At 39.9% G+C, this 7,888-nt stretch overlaps 2 protein-coding genes across 5 annotated transcripts in view; one reads left to right on the top strand and one right to left on the bottom strand.

Annotated features, from left to right (window-relative positions):
• Positions 1–7,888, bottom strand: part of LOC126397919 (gamma-crystallin N-B) — a 216,856-nt gene that overhangs the window by 49,095 nt on the left and 159,873 nt on the right. The window lies entirely within an intron of this gene.
• The window catches only part of LOC126397911 (meprin A subunit beta-like), a 23,993-nt gene continuing 23,231 nt past the window's right edge, over positions 7,127–7,888 (top strand). For all 4 annotated transcript variants that reach the window (XM_050056986.1, XM_050056983.1, XM_050056987.1 and 1 more), the window contains exon 1: positions 7,127–7,264. The gene's annotated coding sequence lies outside the window, so the exon portion shown is untranslated. The remainder of the gene's footprint in view (positions 7,265–7,888) is intronic.

The following is a 7,888-nucleotide window of genomic DNA, read 5'->3' on the forward strand; positions in this document are numbered from 1 at the left end:
TCTCTGCAGTAGAATTTGATGGTCAATTGTGTCAAACGCCGCACTAAGATCTAATAAAACAAGTACAGAGACAAGTCCTTTGTCTGAAGCAATCAGAAGGTCATTTGTAATTTTAACTAGTGCTGTCTCAGTGCTATGATGCACTCTAAATCCTGACTGAAATTCCTCAAATAAGTAGCCTCACCAAGTTTAAGTTACTGCCACGCTACCTGCAGATGTCATGGCCATGGTCAAAATACTGCACGCTTCCCTCTGCATGAAACACACCTGGCTGCAATTACCCTTCCTGTATAAATGCAGTCCCACTGTAGCTCACTGCCACCCAGTGTACAAACAGTGTAATACATTGAAAATGAACACAAAGGCAAACAAATGGAGACATGGCTCTTACAATGACTTTAGGTGATGATATCACTGGATTTATACGTGCTAAAAAGGCTGAGCCAGTCTCTTAAACCACAAACTATTTAATCAGTAAGATGAACAGCTGTGACTGGAACATAATATTATTTCAGCTTTCCTCTATGAATCAGAGGGGGTGCAAAACGTATTGTGAGGAAAATTAATGCTCAACATTGCAAGGCAACAGAAAAGAACTTTTGAAAAAAATCCCACAGTGTCCTTTGGGGGCTGATAAATATTATTAAAAGGTAAACTATGCAGGAGTTTCCTTAAAAAAATGCTATGTTGTCTCATACATAAGTAGTCCTTTGAGACCATCACTCATGACTCACGAGCAGTGTGTGGCGGTGTCTGTGTCTGCAGAGACAGAACTGATGACATCTTGGTGGCCAAGTCAAGGTCACAGTGACAACAAAAAACACATTTTGGGCCATGTTACACCCGCAAACGTAATAACAGCCCACAAACGTAATAAACCACAAACGTAATACAAATCTACAGCTTTGAATGTAATAATCCCACAAATGTAATACATTTCCCACAAACGTAATAGCAGCTGCCTACTACAAACGTAACACATAATTTCCTGCAAATGTAATAACTATTACATTTGCAGGAAATTATTACATATGTGGGAAGGTGAAAATCTAAACTGTAATAACTTCCCACAAATGTAATATGAGACTGAATAATGATCTTTGTGGTTGTTGTTGTTTGTTTGTTTACTTATACACCTGCCAATAGTGATGCGTGTGTTGACAAGCAACCCGCAGGTCGGGTGGGGCGGGTCAGAAAGTGACAGAGCAGCGTTCTGAGTAAGTTAGAAATAACTTACAGAAACACACACACACACACACACACACACACACACACACACACACACACACACTGGTCATTCCTTGTCAGTTCACAGAATTACTCTGTGGCAGCAAATATGTCGTTTAATTGGATTTATTTTATTTTCTTCTGCCTCTTGTTAATACGGATTTCTCTGCAGCATCTGGCCTACAGTACCTGTTCAGCACCTCGGACAGCGGCGCTGCGGGATGGGTTGGCTCTCATAGGGGGTCAGGTGCAGGTTGTAAGGTTTTAAAAACCATGGTTTACAATAACTTAATCCTCCTCCACTCAAAAATGTGTTTTCTTCTTGTTCCTACAGATGAATGTTTGAGCCTCACTGTGCAGAATGATGTATGTGCAGAGCTTGACACTCGAAGGCTGTTTTCACATTTATCTGCTGAAAATGCTCATATGATTTTAAGTGTAGCCTATGTTTGAACCATTTAATTAAAATGTGTCAGCATATCAAAAGCCAAAATAATTTCCTGCAAATGTAATGTAATTTGCGGAAAATTGTGTGTTAGGCAGCTGCTATTACGTTTGTGGGAAATGTATTACATTTGCGGGATTATTACATTCAAAGCTGCGCGGGATTATTACATTCAAAGCTGCAGATTTGTATTACGTTTGTGGTTTATTACGTTTGTGGGCTGATATATGCAGTAAATATGACAACACTTCACACAAATATCTGACAGGGTAAGTAATGAAGTGATGACATTCTATATCCAAAGGCCAAAGGTCAACTTCACTGTGACATTAAATGTTCTGCATGAATCCCTTCTCTGGCCTTTATTCAAAATCATATCTCAGGAACAGATGGGGGACATTTGGTCAGATACTGAACTGGTGACTCTAATTTTGGGCGTCAGATATCTTTCTTCCAGGATCTCTCACAGGACATTATTCAGAGCTGCAAAAAGTTTGATGGGGTGAAAAAGCAGCTGCAGGAGAAGGGGCTGCGATACACCATGTTGTACCAGCCATGCTGAGAGTTGTGGCTGACAATACCCGACACACTTTCGCTTCACCAGAGGAGGTGAAGGGAGGATATAACTGATGACTGGAAGTGTTGGGTGAGCCGTTGTCAGGCTCTGTTTATGTGATCACGTGAGTCATTCATGTTGTCAGGTTGGGACTTCAGAGTTTCACGGACGTACTGTTCCATGGAATTGGTTTAGGAGGTTATGGAGAACCATCCTGTTTGTCAACTCTTGGACAGGGAAGTCAGGTGGGTTGCTATAACTGATGAATGGTTGGTGGGAGACGTGCTGTTGATGGATTTTCTTGTCATGGTCACAGGTCACGTTTTGATTATGACAAATGTCTGATAACAAAAGGATGTGAGGTTAGACTGTGAGAGTAAAGGAGACCAGAGAGATCCTGAAAATGTTTACCCTGTGTGTGTAGATATATATGTATTTGTATTTTTATTTTAGGATTTGTTTATTTAACTGGTTTTGTTTGTTTTTTTTGGGTGTTTGTTTGTTTTTGCGTATTTTGCATTAGAATCTTGGTTGTTGGGGCGTTGGTGGCTTAGTGGATAGAGCAGGCGCCCCATGTACAAGGCTGTTGCCGCAGGGACCCGCGTTCAACTCCAGCCTGTGGTCATTTCCTGCAAGTCTCATGCAGTAGTTAGAGGAGAGCTCATAGTCCTTTTGTTTGCATGCATGTATTTTTGTCCAATCAGTTTTAGGTGGATAACATGTTCTCAACCATATACAAAAGGCATTGATGATACCAGCAATGATGACGGGGTCGGCGTTGGGGTTCTGAGGCCAGATCGGCCTAACTCTCACAGAGCTGTGTGCTAAATTTGCCCAGCTCCTGCAGAAGGCATATGACTTCACACAACTTCAGCACCCCAGTCCAGCTACCAATACCTCAAAAGCTACAAGTGCAACCCACATGAGGAAGCGTGTACCACGGCCCAGTTATCAATGAATACATCAACAGCTGGGCGCAACCCACATGAAGAAGTGTGAACCACCGCCCAACTGTCAATGTCAATAGCTGTAGGAATTTACTTTTCTACCAACAGATAAACACTCTCTGAGACAATAAATCCTTAAACACAATTCTTTTATGGGGCCAAAGCCAGAGAAAATACACACTTCACCAACTTACTGAACTGGGGCAAAGCTCAAATCTGGGAAATTCTATTAAAAAAGGTTCTCCCTTAACTTTCATCAATGTTTTTAGCTCTCCAGTCCTGCAGTTGGCTAATTGTTGACTTTTTTGAATCTCTTTTCCCAACCGGGTCACAGCACCAAGTGAAATCTGGAAAATCTCCCCAAAGTGATGCAGGTCTAGTGTTTGCTGTGGTAAAATGAGGGTATCAGGGAACACAGACTGATGCTTTAATCAAGCGCTTCTTTATTGAGCAGGCCTGGAGAGAGTATTCTGGCATGCATACAGCAGTACAGAAAGGAAAAAAAATGAAACCAACACATACAATGACGTCTCGATTATCGTATCTCACAAATACCTTCTCTCGCTAACCACTAGAAGACAGACATAGTGAGAACACTACATACACACTAACACAAATAATTTAAAATGTGGAAGCTGTTCAATCTCATAATAGCATACTTCTAGTTTAAATATTTCACTTCTTGTTTTTTTTTTTTGTTTTTTTAGGTACACTTCTCGTTTTTTTGCAAAGCAAAAGCAACAGGTATGGTTAACTGCTTGGTCATTCTGACTATGATCTCCTTCATCATTCACTACTCTTCATCAACCTTTTCCATGGTAGGAATATTGTCTTTTTTGGAATAAGGGCAAAAACTGGAATATTTTGTGAATCAATCATCAATCAATTTTATTTATAAAGCCCAATATCACAAATCACAATTTGCCTCACAGGGCTTTACAGCATACGACATCCCTCTGTCCTTAGGACCCTCACAGCAGATAAGGGGTTAGCAACAGATGTCGTACAGAACAGATCAACATGATAAATTAACAGTAATCCGTATGACACAATGAGACAGAGAGAGAGATGCAGGACAGACGGTAATGACAGTAGCTTAACAACATTAATTCATGTAATAATATTATAATTATAATTCTGGCTATTGTGGTACAGTACAGTAGCATACCTTGGGCAACAGGTTACAGTGACCAAACAATTGTGTTCCGGCACACACACACACACGCCACACTCGTGTGGTGTCAGGGATGGGGGTGAATACTACCCTCCAGTCAGGTCCTACTGCAAACATGCTGCCTGGGAATATGCCAGAGAGACACTTAACATGCACACAGGTAACAGCTAGAAAGGAGGCAGGTAAGATGCATACCCTTATTGTGACATGATCTCCCTCAAACATGGGGCCAGGACAGATGAGGCAAGCCTGAGGCTGGCTGCACACAGCTACTTTTAATGGGTGGTTAGACCAGGGGGTAATCAAGGCTCACCTGGTCTCAATAGGTTGATGAGAGGGTGTGGCAGAATGCAAGAGGGAAGGAGAGAGTGTGTGAGTGCAAGAGGTCTCCCTCATTACACATGCATGTATTTGTCCAATCAGTTTTAGGTGGATAACATGTTCTCAGACAATTGTCTCACACTTATCAGAAAAGTCAATCTGAATTCTATTTGTCTTCCTTTGTGAATACCTCTGGTAACTCATCTCAGTTCTGGAAAACTGTCAAATCCTTAAAGAATGGTTCCACCGTCTCACTCCCTTCTAAAATTTGCCTTAAAAATCAAATCATAACAGACAAATCAAATATGTGTAAGGCTTTTAATCATCATTTCATTGCAGCTGGGAATATCTTTGACACTCTGAAAATAAGTTTTCTCTTGCAGGTGAGGTGAGGTTTATAATAAATTGGTCAGTCTAAACCCTAACAAATCTATGGGTGAAGATAACTTAGAACCTTTATTCCTACAACTCAGTGCTCAATTAATTGCACCACTGCTCACTCACATTTGTAATTTTAATTTATCACAGGCAAGATTCCCAAAATCTGGAATTCTGCGCAGGTCATTCCTTTACATAAAGGTGGTGATACTACCCAGATAGCACACATACATCTGGCCGACGTCGGCCCGATGTATCAAGTTTAGATTGTTAAGACATAGCAGGGAGAGCGTTTAATCATTGCCAATACGTGACGTCGGCCTTTAATCAAAAATGACCACCACACAACGATCAATAAAAACAATCAATAAAAGAAGCTGCACTCAGTTAGCGCTCCTTCTATATTAATATTAATATGCTTCGTTAACTACAACCTTTATTCATTTAGGTCGGACCTTTCAAACTACAAATATTTCACCATTCAATGTGAGAAATCAATGCTAACATTGAAAAATAGCTGACTGTTACCATATTTCATGTGTAAGTGTGCACAATGACGAGACAAAAGTCAATTTGACAAACTTTATTTTCAAATTTCCACAAACAATATCTGACGGCCAGTCCGCTTCTCCTGGCAGCCTGCAAGACACAGAAAAGACAATAAGCACATAACTTCAAGAAACAAATCCCAACTTCACCTCGTTTTTTTTTTTTTTTTTTTGTTTTTTTTTTAGCATTTTAGCTCTTTAGTCTTTTAGCCAGATTGAAGGCTTTGGGTCTGTCACTCTGCTTAATTTAGTGTTGAAATTCTATTAAAAAGGTTCTCCCTTACCTTTCACCAATGTTTTAAGCACCTCAGTCCTACAGGTGGCTAGTTGTGGACCCTCTCAGACCTCTATTCCCATCCGGATCATGGCACCAAGTGAATTCTGGAAAATCTTCTTGCAGTGATGCAGGTGGAGTGTTTGCTGTGGTAAAATGAAGGGATTGGGAAACACAGACTGATACAACAGAATCAAACACTTCTTTATTGAGCAGGCCTGGAGAGAGTATTCTGGCATGCACACCGCAGTACAGAAAAGAAAAGAAATTAAAGCAACACATAGAATGACAACTCGTTAATCATATCTCTCAATTTCATTTATAAAGCCCAATATCACAAATCACAATTTGCCTCAGAGGGCTTTACAGCATACGACATCCTTAGGACCCTCTTGATTTCTTAGGTACACTTCTCATTTTCTTGCAAGCAAACATCTTATATTCTAAGCAACAGGTATGGTTAACTGCTTAGTCATTCTGACTATGATCTCCTTTATCATTCACTACTCTTCATCAACCTTCCCCACAGTGGAAATATTGTCATTTTTTGGAATAAGGGCAAAAGCTGGACTATTTTGTGCATGTAAACATAGTCAGTCTTTACTGCAGGTCTGATGGTCCTGCAGCGAAATCCACTGTTGTAACAATTCCATTTTTAGTTTAGGGATGTAGAACGTCTCCTGACAGCCTGCAATCACACAGAGAAACACTTAATAACTAACATAACTGCCAACAGCAGCCAAGAGACAAGATTTACGACTGTAGTAAATTAAATGTCAGACTTTGATTGTCTTATTTTAAGGTAACTAAAATAAATCCTTTTAAAAACATTTTCAAGACCTACACATATGATAGTCATGCACATCCAAAAACCATTTAAGGCAGGCACTGGACAAGAAGAACAGTAACAAACAACAGTCTGAAGTATAGCGTTCAGCTTGAAACATTAGCTGTGGATGTACCAATAAATTGCACTTAAGAGAGCTACAGTATGTGGACCTTCTTTGGTGTTGTTTAAAGACCTGTTGCCCTGATGTGAGAATTGACAGTAGCTTTAGAGTTGCTTTGCCATTCTTCAAAATTGGTGTAAAATGACATAAAATGTCAGCCTGAACAAAATCAGGTAGAAGCTAATCACACTGTTGCCCATTTCACTACACTGTTCCATTTGCTGTCACAGGAAGTGATGTAGCAGGGGCTGGCTTAAGCATCACATATAAGAGTCAGCAATCATTTGGGTGAAGACAGCATAGACAGTTTAATTTTCACTGTGTGGAGCAGTGTTCCTCTCAGTGAACAGCAGATACATTTCTCTCAGAATATCATCACCTTCTGTTCCAGGAGAGACGGCCAGCTGAAATCCAGTCTAAAGAGGCATTTAGCGACTTCAGTAGGTAAGAAATGTAGTGGCTCACTTTAATTCTTTATTTGTGCATGAAATAAAATAAGATTTTAAAAAATACAATAAATTTAGAAAATGCACAGGGGGAATGGAAAATCCTCTTCGGGCTTGTGAACGGAACTAACTTAACATTGACATTAAAGACAGCTGTATATGCTTAACTTACAAACAGACATAATTATTTTTACAATACCCGATAAAAGGAAAAAGAACACTACATTCATGTACTGCACAGGCTTTGTAAGGAGGTGGCTGTGAAGGATGGCAGGCGTATAAAGTGCAGGATCTTGATATTAGAACCTTGTCAGAGGCTTAGGCAACAAAAAAACACCATAACACAGACTCTTGTCTTAGGTTTAGGCAAGATATTGTGGCGGAAAACAAATGATATACATTTTGCTGATACGCTCAGTATCAACGTTTTTGTGGCTTAAAAGTAACGTTAATTCGCAACATTCCTCATTATGTTGATAAAAAATTAGCTCTGCATTATGGGGTGCCGTTTGTAAAGTGGCTCACACTGAAAATAACATCAACATTTTGCGACATTTAGCTTCAAACAATGTTTAAAAAAGTGTTGTGAATTTTTTAACGTCACCTTTTACCACATTTACAG

This window comes from Epinephelus moara, chromosome 11, assembly GCF_006386435.1.
Source record: "Epinephelus moara isolate mb chromosome 11, YSFRI_EMoa_1.0, whole genome shotgun sequence".
Classification (NCBI taxonomy): Eukaryota; Metazoa; Chordata; class Actinopteri; order Perciformes; family Serranidae; genus Epinephelus; species Epinephelus moara.